Here is a 15,164-nt window from a genome sequence, read left to right as displayed (position 1 = left end):
GTTTAACAGACGTTTGATTCATTGTCATTTCCATCCTGGCATCCATACCTTCCAGAATACATAAATGACAATCAGTGCTGTGAAAATATTTCCGGTAGTAATTTTAAGAGTGCTATAAAAAACAAGTACAATACATAGACAAAAAAGGTAAGACCTTGTAACAACTGTTCAGATGCCTCCACAGGCTAATTTTCAGTTTAAAAAATGCATGTTGGAGAAAAGTAAGCTTTATTTGTTGTCTAGCAGTACCCCTGTTCCAAGTTGAACAAAGCAGAAGACATCGTACTCAGGTGAAAACACAAATAAAGACCGCTTGTCTGATGCTCTACAAAGAGGAGAAATCACTTGCTTTCCAAAAACAAAACCAGGCACAGCGGAGGAGCTAGGAATCTCACCTCAAAGTGTTGCATAAGGCATTGTCAAACTTCACATCACCTCCACAGAGGCCGCAAGTTGCTATTCTCTCCCTCGGTGAGACAGGATTAATGATCTAAATGACACAATTCTCGGATAGCAGGTGATAGCAGAAGCCTTCCCAAAGGAGAGCTTCCTGGGCTGACGGCTTGCTGGGGAGGCTGGAGGGGGATGGGACAACACCCCTCCCCGCCTCAGCGTCCCAGCGAAACTCCAGCTTCGCCCCGAGCCGGTGGACAGGTCCCGTCCAGGCAGGCTGCCTCCCCGCAGCGGGCATGCCGAGGGGCGAGGTGTTCACGCCCCACGGCGTGACACCCTTCCACCCGCACGGCAGCACCCACCAGAGTCCCTGGCTCTCCCGGACTCCCCCGCGCAGCCGGCGGTACTTGGCGGGACGGCGGCCCAGGCCCCGCTCCGCCCCACGGCTGGAGACCCCCGCGGGGCGGGAACACACCCCGGCCGGACGAGAGGGGCGTGAGGCGCGGTGTAACCAAGGGGAAGGGAGTGCGAGACAGGCGGGGTAACCTCCCTGGGCTGGGGAATGGCGGGATGTGTCCCTTTGTGCCAGGGGAGCGACGAGCGTGCCTCCGCCTGAGCATTTCTTCAACTCCAGATCTGATGGGGATTAAAATCCAGGAGATAAAACCACCACCCCAGCCCCATCGGCCTCGGGTGCCCCCTCCCCCGGGCTGCTGGAAGAGAGACACTCACCGATTGTTTCTCGCCCTCCCCCGCCCCTCGCTTCTAAAAGCACCAACGACCCGACCAGGCACTTACCTTCGCCGGATGGCTCCCAGGCCGCCGGGACGGGTGCCCAGCGCCCGCCTCTCCGCGCAGGCAAGCGGTCCTTCCCCCTCCTTCGCTCCAGGCGGGCAGCTCCAGCTTCGTCCCCGCAGCTCGGCGTTCCGGAGGTGTCAGCCGGCGGGTCCCAGCCGGGGCGGCACCGGCAGCTCCACTCTCCGCGGGACGAGAAGCTGCTGACGGTGGGAGGAGGAGGAGGGCGGCGGGGAGGTCCCCACTTTTGCCGGGATGCGCCGCCGAGGTGGCTTTCTCCTCCTCCGCCCAGTTCTCACTCCAGGGCCTGCCCGCTCCCTGCTTCGCGCTGTCCTGAGGTGCAGCCTAGCCCCGTCCGTCCGTCCCGTTCGCCTTCTCCCGCCCCTCTCCCTGGCGGCGAGCCGCGCGGCGCGCAGGCCCCGCCGGCGGCCAGAAGGACCCGGGGGCGACGGGGGATTCCGGCCAGGCCTCTTGTCCTCTCCCCGGGGCCTGGTGAACACTCTCCGCGGGCAGAGGAGGCCCTGCCCCGGCCTGGCGGGCGGCGGACAGCCCCGGGAAGGTCACCAGCACCGTGGAGCCGAGCACGGGGAGGCTCCCTCCGGCACCGCCGCGGCCGCTGCTACTGCTGCCGGCCCGGCCTCAGCGGCCGCTGGGTGCCGCGCTCCGCCCGGGCTCGCTCCGCGCCTGTGCCCGGCGGCCGCCTCCGAGGGTGAGTGCCAGGCTGCCCCCTTCCCCTTCCTGCCTTCCTTCCTTCCTTGCCTCCCGCCCCTTCCCCGCTGCCAGCCTTCCCTCCGTCGGGTCCCTCCGGCGCCCGGTGCCAGGCTGCCCCCTGCGGGTCTCGGTGCCGAGGCTGCCCGCCGCCGGCGCTGCGCCCGGCGGGCCGTAGGCGGAGGCGGCCGCGGCCGTTCCGCGGGTGCCGGGAGCGGGGTGCCCGCCGCCGCTCTGCCCCGGGCTCAGCGGCAGCTGCAGTGATTGTGTGTCTGTGTCATGTCTGTGCATGGGCGGGCGGAGGCGCGGGGCCGAGGCGGAGCCAGCCCGCTGACACACCGCCCAGCGACAGGCGCCGAGCGCCCAACCAGCAGCGGCCGCCACTGCGGCCCGCCCGCCCGCGCGGCGCCCCGGGCCGCTACACCTGGACCCGCGCGGAGGGGGGCCGGGACGCCGCCCGCATCCCGCCGCGCCCGTGACAGCGAGCCCGTCCCGCGGGAGGGGGCTGGGGGGGGAGCCGGCTCCGCGCGGGGGGGCGGGCCGCCAGCCCCACGCCCGCCGGCGTCTCCCTGCCTAACGGTGCCCCAGCCGCCGGCGATCGCCCGCCTAATGGCCGCCCCAAGCGCCGCACCTGACCGCGCCGCCCCGGCCGCCGCGGCGCGCTGTGGTAAGTGAGGGGAGCACGAGGGGCGCCTCCGGCCGCGGCGGCCCGGCCCGGCCTGGCCCTCGCCGCAGGCGCTGGCGGCGGGGTGGCCGGACGGGAGGCGGAGCGGCGCCCGGCCTCCGACCGTGCGCGCTCGGCGGTGGAAGACCCGACTTTGTACCGCCACCCGTCATGAATGAACACCGCATCTCTTCGCTCAAACGCGGCGGAGCGCGTCCCTGTCTTGTTTCCCTGCGTGCTGGTAACTGCTAAGAGCGAAGTGATAAATACACCTTTTTTTTTTTTTTTTTCTGCCGTGGGCATAAAACAACCATCAACGCTCTTTTTTGTTCTTTTTATTCATCGTCTTTTTTTTCATGTCATTAGCAATGTAAAATGGATTGTTGCAATACATTAGCATACTAAGAGGACCGTATGATGAACTTTGTGTATGGGTGGAGAAGGGTTGCCCTGACGTTTCGACAGGGGTGCAAGGAAAACAGAAATTAGAGGAGGGGAGCAAATATGCATACAAGCCGATTTTAAAAAGGCATTGATTTGTGCTTAGAATGGAAGAGGAAGGAAAGTATACACGTGCTTTGAGTAACAATGTAAATAATCAGAAGTAGAAATAATAGGGATAGTATTCAGTACTTACGGTTTTCTTCGTCCAGAAAGATAAGGGAGTAATTTAAGAGAAAAGTGTTCTATCAAAGATGCCACAGATGCTAATTTCTCTTGTTACATCAACTGCTTAAATGCTATAACTTATTCAGAAAGTTGCTTTATTGTGGGCAGAAATTATGTTTTGCAGTATGCTGTACCAAAGTCTTGTGAACTCTGGAACAGGTTGTTCATGGCAAGATAGTATTTGCCAGACTTGATTAAGGCATTGGTCCATCAAGCTTAGTATTCTGCTGCCAGCAGCGCCCACTTCTTGGCGCTTTAGCCAGGAGCGGTATCAGATGAACTGAAGTAAATCATAAAGTTGAACATGACAGTTATATCACGTAAGTGTTACTAACTGCAAATTTTGACATATTATGACAACTAGGAAAGCATTTTTTGGGAAAAAAGAAAATCTGCATATCTGTAAAAAGAGTTTAATTCTGATATGAATGATTTTCTGGAGAAGCTACAATAACATACAGATCAGTCTGTGTTGTGCTAGTTGTTTTCATAAGCAAATCAAAGTCAGAAATGAGCTATACTGAAGGGACTTATTCTGTCCATTCTCCTAGGTGAAGCTAAAGGATCATGTAATAGTGTTTTCTTGCACTGTTGAAGGACTGTAACTGCTTTGGTGACAGTCACAATGAACAAATTGCTGGGGATGTATGGAAGAGGAAACAGGATTGTGTATACAACTTCATTAATAAAACCAGACTGTCTACTGCCTGTTACTGGAGTTCTCAGGAGTTTCACTTTTTTTAGTCTCGTGCTATGTCTTAAAAATTAGTAAATTGTCAGAGTCTGATCCTACAAAATATTGAACAATTTGTGCAGGTGCTTGTTGTTCTTACCTGCTATTAGAGCAGAGAACTCAGCACCCACAAAAATTCTTTAAGAGCAGCATGGATTATTAGGGATTATCTACTTGTACCACCATACATGACAAATGATGGAACTTCATACTGAAACAAAATGTCTTACTTAAAATTTCTCTGCATCTGTCAGGTTGGTGACCTACTCACAAAATGGACAACAGTTGCCCAAACCCAGAGCAGCATTTGTCAGAGGCTCTAGCCGAGAATGATTACCACTAGGTTACAAAAACTAACAGGGGCAGGAGGAGTGACTACTTATGAAGATAGAGTTTTTCAGAAATTGTGTTTATAAGCGAGAAATCTTTTCCTATTCATCATAAAATCACTCCCATTAGTCTTTTTCCTTGAAAATCCTGAAGCATCAATTGCTTTGGACATAGAGTAAACAAGTAATGCAGAAGGATCCTTATGTCAAGGATAGGTAGAAGAAATCAGATGCAAATATTTGCACTTCAGATTTCATTCAGCCAGAAAGAAGCTTTCTCCAGAAGCTGCACAGGTTCTGGAGTAAGATGTTTATTTACATTTAAAAAGATAAAAAAGCAAAACCTATAGTAATGTCAAGTATTTAGTTCTAGAAAAAATGACAGTTATATAATGTTGAAAATCTCAAAGCTTTACCAGTCCTGTTATTAAAAAATTTTGTGAAACAGACCTTTCTTTTATAATAGGAACATGTCAGTTTTGAGGCAGTGTTATGTGATCAAGTTATACTGATGTAAAATTATCACACGAATGTTTGGTCTTGTTTTTTCCTTATTGGAACAAGAGACAAAGGCTTAACAGTACACAGCTTCAAACAGGTTATGGTACTTTCACTGTACCAGAACATCAGTAAGTAAAATAGGATTAAGTCTGTTTATAAGACCCCAAACACCAATTATCTGGGTTTTGATGAAAAGAACAAAATTATTTCCAATATAACCATTTTACGTGAAAGGGAGGTGCAAGGCCCACAAGTATTGAAACTTATAAAAGTGCACGAAGGTCATCTCCCATTTAACACCAGTGAAGTCCTTTTTACATTCTGACAGTTGCTTCACTGTTCTAGCTGAATTCAACCACAATGAGGTCTTTTGAGGAAAAAGACAGTGCTTTGTTCAGGAGGTGACTGAAAACTGCTTTACTACTCTAATAGTGTATTATGTGCCAGCTGCAACAGAAGCTAAAACGTTCCTGAAGACCAGGAAGGTGTTCTGTCCCCATTCCTCCACACACACTCCTGTGGTTAATCAGCATTTTAAATACCTAGTGAGGCTGATGCTGCTGCGTCACACTCAAGATATGGGATATGCATGGACAAAACTAAGTTCTCCATGATCTGCTTTTCTGTGGAGTTGGTGAAATAGCTACTTTTCATAAAAATTAACCATTCAGGGTGTTATCATGGGGAACAGAAATTCAAATCTGATTTAGCAGGCTGGCTAGATTGTTAACTGGTCCACTTCAACACAGAAGGTTGTGACTTCTTGTTTATAAATTGCTGCTCTTAACTTTTAGATGCTAAATTGCACAACTGTTAATGAAGAGTAAAACCAAAAGTCTGAAGCAAGTCCTAACCCTTGAGATTTTTGTTATCATCTGCCACTTCAGTGAACACAGGACTGCTGCAGAACAGGCTGCTTAACATCTTTTGTTGTAGGAAAAGGCTTTCAGACAAGAAATAAGTGAAACTTAATCTACTCTGGAAAAATAAATTCCCGGTTCTTGAGTGTAAAGTGGACGCTCTATTATATATGCTCTCCACAATGGGCAGTAAATTAAAATTTAGTGGAGATTTTCCTGTGCATGTAACAGAAAAAAGAAAAATTAACAAAATGCAAGAAAGTCAGAGCAGGTTCCCTGGGGCTGTAGGAACTGAAAAAAAATAAAGACTGGTAAACTGAATGCCTTTAAATAACTAGAAAACATCATGAAAACCTAAAACTTTCAGAATGCAAAGGAAATTAAGTTATTAAAACAGAAATTATTTCTCTTTAATGCCAAAATAGATTTCAGACAATGAACTGATTGTTTTGTGTCAACGTATTTTGATTTTCATATGGGTTTCTCCCAGAATTCAGTTGTACTAGAAGCAAAAAGGTAAACATCCATACTAGAGTCTTAGATAGCATTATGCCCTATATCAAAGAAAACGTGAAGGAAATGGGTATTTTCCTGTTTGTTTACTTTATATCTCTGACAGAAATTTCTGTGGTTTTTTTTTTTTCATTGCTGCCAATTACTACTTTCCTTTTGTTGTGACTCAGTCATTTAGAGAATACTCGGGGTTTTTTTGGTTGGTTGGTTGGTCTTTTTTAAGGAATAATGCTTTTAAACCCATAAAAACTAGTGAAGATAAGCAGAATAAATATGGTGCAACTTTAATTTTATGAAGTTAATCTGATTTCAGGTTGATAGTACTTCTTTAAGTTTGGACCTACCATGGTCAAGTCAATCCTATATTTCTACTCATAAAAATAGTTGATTATTATTTTTCTAATATGACTTATATAACTCAGAAAAGACCTTATTTCGTACGACATAAAGTCAATGCCAATGTTTCCAGAGCTCTTAGTAATGACCCCACCCTAAAAAAAAAGTAACAAGTGCTGTGTTTGAAGTGTCTTTTTTTTTTTTTACAAAGGTATCTTCACACCTATGCTGTTTGCAGTGAAATTCTGGATAATGTACAGTAGCATAACTTCTATATTGACATGTATCATTCCATTTACAGAATCTTCTGGGAAAGGAAAGCAGCATTGGACAAAGTTTAAAATAGTTTTACACTTCACTGTCTGTGAAGATGAAATTGACCCAGGTACTCTTAAGCCTAAATCAAGGTATGTTGATGTCAATGGAGCAACTGCACTGATTCAGTGGTATTCAGCCTAAACTATCCTTTATGTCCCAGTCTGTGTTCTGGGAAAATATATATACACATATATACATACACACACACTTCTATAAAGTTCTCTGTTAGTAATTGTTTCTATTTGATTGCTTCACTTCACTCCCAAGCAAATAGTGGATATAGTGTCTCTCTCTTGTTACTGTTTCTTTTGTTACACTTCGCCATTTATTGCCCTGCAGTATGAATGCTAAATAAGACTATGAAAAGCCTTAAATGAATGGTAGACCTGTATAATTAATATCTGCCATACTTTCTAGAAGTATTAAAGCAAAGGATGTATTGCTCCTCCACTCTTAACCTTACACATTTAGATTTTAACTCGTCTGACACCTTTCACTACTCTGGTGAAAAAGAAGATACTCTACTCCATCAAAACAGGACCTTTCGTTTCCATTAGAAGCACCTGTCTTATACATGGAAGGTATAGACATATATAGCTTCATTAACTTCTGAAAGTGTTAGCAATACAGGCCTCCCCAGAGCCAGTGTGCTAATTAGAAGGAAAACTGGCCTTACAGTAGTTGAAGAATTGTGTCTTCTTTAAGAGAGCGGAAAGGCTTATTCAATCATTGACAGAGTGTTCTGCCAGAAAGTAGGAATAACTGCCAGTTATATGAACTCAGAGAATACCTGTGACAAATGAGTTATTCCCACAATCAAATAGCCTCTTCAGACAACCAACAACGGTAGGCCTAATAATGATTGAGTAAACAATGTTAAGATGTCTGTCAAGTTCCATGCAGTCTGAGCAATGTCCTTTATGGCTAGCATCATCTGTCAGCTCCGATGTCCCTAACTCGGTGGCTTAGATATGTTTGGAGGGTGCCGTATGAATGCTCAGGTTGCTTCCTTAGGCAGCCAGAGTGTCAGTAGTAACACACCTGACCTTCGTCACATTTATGCTGATTTAAGTCTGACCAAAAAAATCTGTACAGGACTAAAAAGTAAGTGTAAATATAAAATGTAAACAAAATTAAAACAGACACATGAATGATAAAAACATAGATATTATTACAACTTAATGCATGATATCAAGACTTGTTAAAATAATCTTAAGTTTTGTATCAATGGTCAGGCCTTTAGAATCTGTTTTTAAAAATACCTGAATTAAAAATAGGCACTGTGGGGAAGGAAATTACCCCGAACTTACTTTTACGAATGACTACTTAATGAGTCAGGTAGGAATATTTTTGACCAAAAATAAATGACCGTGATTGTCAGTCAGATCCTAAACTTCCATATTTTTTCCCAATGAGGGCTATTCTTTTAAATATTTTCTAGAGGATTTCTCTAGAAAGCAGAAACGCATTATAGCTGCTACTGTCCAATTAAGTGAGGGTAAAATAAAGCCCAGGCTTATTTGCTTTTTGGCCATCTCAACAGTAAGAATCTTTAATGGCAGTTTAACAAAATTGACAGAAGAAAGTCCACTTTCATGTCCTTGTCAGACAAAAGCACAATGAAAATATATGTACATGCTTCTGAGTATAAACAGGGAGCATAGTCCGAACAGCCAAGCGTACAAACGTGAACTCATTTAGTGGCCACAATTGGTTGTGTATCTCAGAAGTATACTGTGACTGTGAGCTACATCTACATCCAGCTCTCCAGCCAAAACTGTCAATGCTAAAGAAAGTTTCTGTGGTCTTGCTGGCATTTGAGAAGTTGTGAGCTATGATCTGAACTTGCTATGTTGGCAAAAGAATAGGAAAGGTCACCTCATCTCAGCAGTGCAACTGTCAGTAACAAAAGGATAATCCTCCTCAATCTCGACGGCAGTTACAGGGAAGTTGATGCTAAGGTCAAGCAACAAGGCAAGACCGATACTAGTGCCAATGAACCTGTCAACATTAAACACCTCTTTTTCAGAGAAGTACTTTAACACTTCAATATTCTGCGACTCAGACTGTGTCTTGACACAGTAGGGTTTTTTCCATTGATTCTTAGGTAAAACTAAAGCTGTCAGACATACTAGAGGCCAAGCAGGCAAGGCTGGACCCAGAAAAAGGACAGTCCTTCAAAGTCTGAAGGTGACATTGAAGGAACCCAGCAACAAATACAAAAAAGCCACACCAATTCAATAGATGTTTTATACTCTGTGTGTGTACTTGCATTTCTGAGCTTGGCAGCCACACAGGTGCTGGCATTGCTACTTACTCTAAAATTGCAGTCTGTGTCAGATTGTGTGCTTTATTACCATGGATGGCATCAGAATTCACAGTTCATGCAGCACCTAAAAGAAATGACCAGACCAAATGAAGTTTCCAATGAAATCAGCATGTGTTTAAGTCAGTTAAAAGAATTCCATCTATAGAGAGGGAAAATAATTTTAAACATCACTTCTCCAACCAACACACAAGATCTCAGTACTGGAATCAGAAATTATACTGGCATGGTGCCCTTTGCCCGTGTTGACAATATTTCCTAGCGTTCTGCCTTATTGTTTCTATGCCAGCTTGATATTACAGCAATTCCAATGAGAGGGAATAACTTGAGAGATTTTTCCAGTACCGGACTTGATGCCAGTGGCTTTTTGAAACTTTTTCCCACCTTCTTCCTCTCAGCATAACCAAATGCAAAATAGATGCAGCCAAGACAAGTGATCATCAGCAGGAGGTACTGTGTTTCCTTACCTTCTCCCAAATCAAGGTGAAAAAGGTACCACTCCTTGAGAATGGGCTTTAGGCCAAACACAGTACTAGCTTTGCCATGGCAATTACTAGGCTATAATATAGGAGTCTTACCTTGTTTGTATCAATTAGCTCATTGAAAGGAAGGACTAGTTGCAAGTCCTCTTTCTGCAGTATGATCTATGACAAGTTTGAGGGGTGGTGGGCCACATGTTACTGGGTGGTCAGCAACTGGAGCCTCAAAACTAGTGATGGATTAAGAAATCTTCTCAGAATGCCACTGGTGTTTGAGCATAAAAAAAAATTGGTTTTTACTTATGTAAGCCTTTAAAAATCCATGTGTACTTAGTACAGAGTTGATAAAAGGGAAGAGCTGCATCCTTAAAGAATCTGTACCCATAAAGTGAGCTCAGACCTCTTCTTCTTCCTTGACTAGTCTAACACAGCAGCTAAGAAAGCTCACTCTCCTTTGAATCATTACCAGGCTTTGCATCTGCTGATCCCTGACAGCAAATGATTTTTTATAAAATTTTCTTCTTCTTCTTCTTTTCTATCCACCACTTCAGGAGCAAAACTGAGTTTTTCTAAACTGGTTACCCCTGTCTATTCAAGCCCCTGTAGGCGTGGATACTGAAATTAACAATGGTGAGTTTATTTCTTCTATAGGAGACCGACAGAGAACAAAAGAGATGTGATGGGGAGTTGGGATACAAGATGAAAACCAAGATTGTCTGGATGAAGAAATCAGATGTTGCTAAGAGAGATGATAAGAATACTAAAGAGTGCTGTGAAGTCTGCACCTGACCTTTTTGCACATCAAATAACGTAAGGGTCTGGTAGAAATCACTCTGTAATGATTTAATTAGGAATTGTATCATAATCTGAAAAAAGGGGTGTCAAATTCTGTTTGCATATGAGAATTTAGTTTTCATTTCCTAACTTTGTGTACTTGAGTTTGCAACCACAGTGATGTTCTATTAATGTAGTTTGTGTGTGTAAGGCTGGATATTACAGAAAAAGAATGAAGAAGATGGAGTCTTCATGAAAGTTTTTGTTGCTTCAAGCTTGTACTGACTGCACTGCTCACAAATGCATATATGAACAGGTAACTTTTTTTCCTAATTTCTTTCTAGTGATCACATTTATAGAAAAAAAACCTAATAGACACAAATAAGAGTCAGATGCCTAGATGTCCTTTATGCCATTGAAGGTCTCAGAATTTTATGATACCCTAAACCATTTGTATTTGTTGTAGGCTACAGTTAGAATGGGATTCTGCCGTCAGATTTGGGGTTTTCTCCCTGAAATAATACTCACAACAGCTATTCTCCCTTCTGAGCATTTTTTAAGAAACTGGGGCACTAACGAATTACATTTTTTGAAGAATATTTTGACAACATCAATGTAACAGGGCATGAACAGGAAGACAATCCTGTCTACCTACCACAACAATTGGCTGGGGACCTTGCACAATATTGTCAGCCTGACAAGGCTGAGCTGGGTAGTAGGGCAAACCATGCTGCAGATGAGTAGAGTGTACATTTCATTCCTTAGCCTCTTCCTGTAGCTACTGTGGCTGTTACCAGCTATGCCTCCCGTACTGCTGCTCAAACCTACTGCTTTCCTGTGACCTAGACATTAGTTCCTGATGAACCACATCAGCAGTACGTTGGCTATTTAAACCTGAAAGACGACAGTGACAAAGCAAACCAGACACCATAAATAACACTACAGAGTGGTCTTGGAGGGGGCGGTGAGCAAAGAGGAAGTAACCAAAGAGTTGCATCGTGTACTTGGAAGGTTTAGGTGAAATGAACACAACAGTACACCAGGCTGGAATGTAACTGGTGGAAATGTGAGCATAAATGTCTTTTTGACTGGTTAAGGCTGTTAATGGGAAAAATTACATAGCTTCTAATTGGCACAAAGTCTAATAGTTAAAAACTATGCCTCAAACAAATGGAAATTAGATAGGATTCTGAACATGCTGTGTAACATGATTCCAAATTAACAGGACCCAGAGGGAGAGGAAATTACATGTGAATTTTATCTTGAATAGGTTCCTTATATTTACATGTGTTTGTGATGTCAAGCTGCAGGAGCTCAGGAATTTTCCAGAGCCTATTGCAAGTGCTGTGGCTCAGTGGAGGTCTGAGACTCTTTGGGACAAGATAGGAGATCCCATCTCTAGCCTCAGTGAGTCGCCAAAGTCTATGAGTGCTGAGACCACAACTCTGAAAAAGCTATACAGCATGCAGCTAAACACTGCATGCTGCCAGTTTTCCCAGAGAAATCCAGAAGGCTTTTATAGGAATATGTAAACCTCTGCAGCAGACTAGCCCCGTGTGTGGACCAGGTAAGCTGTGGTCCAGCAGGCTGCTTTGTCTATACCAGGACTGTGGAAAACCAGGTTGGCTGCTGTGACTGCAGCTGTCACCACCCAGAGAACAGGAAGGATGTCTAGTGTGATGTCCAGTGCTGGGTTTGGGAGACCTCTCCAGCAGTCCTGTGTCCAGCAACATGCTACCCACCCTCTCAGAGTTGCTGAAGGTGGACACTTTTCACATGGTCTACAGTCTGTCTCCCTCCAATTCCTTTCCCATAGCAATAGCAGCCCCATCTTTACTCCCTCTGCTTTGAGACAGAAACATTGCGTTTTACATGTGTTATGAGAAGTGTTGAGCTGGCTCTGCTTTGCAGGACTGGTGCTTACATCTATACCAGAAATCCCCTCTCATTTAATTATAAAAACTGGTCTGTCCTGTTCAGCTCTTGAGCTCATTTTGTCAAACAAACAAACAAGACAGCTTCTTAAGAGATTTGGCATGGTGGAACGTGACCCAATCTGGGACAATATGGGAACAGAAGACGTGTGGAAATCAAATGTGCATTAACCATTTATCATTATTAGAGATTATTAGCTAGGATAGCTACACATATTTGTACACTTAAATGCTTTTTTTTAATTCTAGGAAAAGCTTACTACATTTTTCTCTGTCAAGAAATACTGCCTAAAGGTATTACTCTTAGTAGTTCTGGATGAAAGATAAGTAATTTCATACAGTACTATTCATATTCCAGACAACTAAACTCACCACCTTTCTAAAAGCAACAGTCAAAGCAACATCCCCCTCACCCCTTGAGTAGACAGATCCATAAATTCTTTAAAACCTTATCTCACATTCACATATGCAAAAAAAAAGGGTCTCACTGTGTTCTGAACTGTGACACTTGGTGAATGATTGATGCAGAATCCCCTCCTAGAATTGCAGGGTCTCCACTAAAAATGCACTTGACGTATGTCTCATCAGGCACTGAATCTCTCCACTGATTTTGGCAGGAATCTGCTCTGTTCCCATATGCTTCCCAGTCTCTTTATTTAAAAAAAGAACTAAACATCTGAATTGATTATCATATAAGTAATAGTTTCAGAGAGAACCAAAAGATGCAGAAGTAAAGAAGAACTAGTTAGGTGGAATCTGCTACCAGTGTTATGAAAACATTACTTTGGGAGATAAGTTCTTAAGTAGTAATTTGTATGTGATAGCTAGTTTTTCAGTTTGACTCATGTTCTCTTCAAAGGGGGAAAAAAGAAATCAACCTGACTTCTGTATTTCTGTAGTTATAAGAACTTCTTTTCTAAATTTGTGATCTAGTCACTTCATATGTTTCCAGATTCCCTTGATTTGTTAAAGCAGTAATTCATGGGTGGAAGTGGAAACATCTGGGCAGTGGGAGGGAGTAAAAGGTAGCCAGAATAAAGAACAATTGTGTGGAGCACAGACAAGGCACTGAAGAACTTTGCTGCTTATTTTGTGATTCCTTTTTTTTTTTATGACTTGCTTTGGTGGGAGTTGCAGCCTAAAAGCTTTAACTCTCTGTTAATGCTGATTCTCATCTGGAAATATATACATTTAAATGCTCATACTGTTGTAGGCACTGAAAATTAGCAACTTTTTTTTTTTGCACTGCTATTCTGTTAAAAGCATAGGGAGTGCCCATAAGAGGATCTTTTTCTTTAGCAAAAAGACATAACCATGAGTCTCCAAACGTTACATACCAAAGCAAAAGTTAAGATAAAAGGCCTGAGCCTATCCCTGATCTGATCTCTTATAAAAAAAGGGCATTTTATGAATATCCACACTGAGTATAAATGAACTTAGAATTTAAGCAAGAACTGATATATTTGAATTATAAACCCAGTGTAGAGAATAATCCCTAATTTTTTGAGTTCTTTGCATCTTTCAAGGACTTCTTCCCCCTTTTACTATCCAATATGGATCATGCTGAAAGTAAATCCAGCTATTAAATGTCAGCATGTCCAAAAATGCATTAACATATTATCCAAGCAGATTGTTCCAAGATATTTTAAAATGGTTGGTACATTTTATATGCAGTAAAGGTCTTTAGAGATGTCTGTTTATCTTGGTTTCTTGTTAATTTAGCAAGGACTGAAGCACTAGGCTTCATCACAGACCAAGACTGTGTCAGACAGGATGAACTTGTGATGAACATTGACCACTGAGGCTAATAATACCTAATTATGGCAAATGTTTCTCCCACATGGGCACTCGCAATTCTTCACACAACAGACACTGAGAATGTTCGCAGCTACTTTTGTGCCTCCCTGTAAACTGATGAAGCCCCCACCAAAATGCAAATGAAAATGCTGCCTTCATCATAGCACCAAGGTCTCATCCTTTCTGCTTCCAGCTTTATTAACATAAAGATTGTTTGAAAAAAACCTCAACCACACCAACAACCGAAACACTGAAGCAAAGTAACTCCGGGCAAGAACCTAGGCTCAGCTGTTGCTGGCTTTCCTTCTCTCAGAACTTACTCCCAAATATTCGAAGTCTAACAGTCCACATCTGCCTCCAGCAGGCAACAGGAGATTCTACCAGGTTCCAGTCTCTGCTCATTTGTCAAGTCCGGTTTGAAGTTCAGGTAAAGATTTTTGTGTTACGAGGGTTTCACAGCCCCTTTCTGCAGAATACAATGCAGATGGAACATTTGAATTAGCAAAAGGATGTTGCTGAGTTTGCAATGCAAAATTGGACCAGATAAAATTACAGAGGGAGCATTTTTAAGAGAAAGAGAAATAAATGTCACACTGGGGTTAGAGTCCTCAGAGAGAGAAAGTTAGAAGTGGAACTCTGACTTCAAGGGTCTTGGAAAATGGCAGCTTATTCCTTGGAGAATGAAGTAATGAACCAGCTGGTAGGGAGGGGTGATGCCAGATGCTGCAACGTCTGCATTGAGGTAGGAGGGGAGCAGGTGAAGTAAAGGGAACATGTTCCAGTATAATAGGCAGCTAGAGGAATATTACTTCAGGAAATAAAAGCATAAGAAGAAAAAAATACAGTGGTCCAGCATACTGGAAACTGGAGGTTAATGTAGAGCAACTCTGTTGTCTCCCACAGACAGAGACAATTTTCTCTTACTGAGAATTTTATTGTTGTTGCCCATCTCCATGACACAGGAGGATCATGGCTCTGGGATCTCACAGAGACAAAGTTACAGCCAGACAACCATTGCCCCAGAGTGACAGGATA

At 43.8% G+C, this 15,164-nt stretch overlaps 1 protein-coding gene and 1 long non-coding RNA gene across 5 annotated transcripts in view; one reads left to right on the top strand and one right to left on the bottom strand.

Annotated features, from left to right (window-relative positions):
• Positions 1-1,896, bottom strand: part of LARGE1 (LARGE xylosyl- and glucuronyltransferase 1) — a 300,056-nt gene extending 298,160 nt beyond the window's left edge. For all 4 annotated transcript variants that reach the window (XR_011048183.1, XM_068400631.1, XM_068400632.1 and 1 more), the window contains exon 1: positions 1,192-1,896. The gene's annotated coding sequence lies outside the window, so the exon portion shown is untranslated. The remainder of the gene's footprint in view (positions 1-1,191) is intronic.
• A 548-nt stretch (positions 1,897-2,444) lies between these two features.
• On the top strand, positions 2,445-14,550 carry LOC137663425 (uncharacterized). The gene is made up of 4 exons (XR_011048184.1): positions 2,445-2,563; positions 6,803-6,908; positions 10,276-10,714; positions 14,202-14,550. It is a non-coding gene; the product is annotated as an uncharacterized lncRNA (long non-coding RNA).
• The last annotated feature ends 614 nt before the right edge of the window (positions 14,551-15,164 follow it).

The sequence above is a fragment of the Nyctibius grandis genome, chromosome 5 (genome assembly GCF_013368605.1).
Source record: "Nyctibius grandis isolate bNycGra1 chromosome 5, bNycGra1.pri, whole genome shotgun sequence".
NCBI classification, from domain to species: domain Eukaryota; kingdom Metazoa; phylum Chordata; class Aves; order Nyctibiiformes; family Nyctibiidae; genus Nyctibius; species Nyctibius grandis.
Note: the sequence above shows the minus strand (reverse complement) of the source record. Positions and strands in the feature narration are given on the sequence as shown.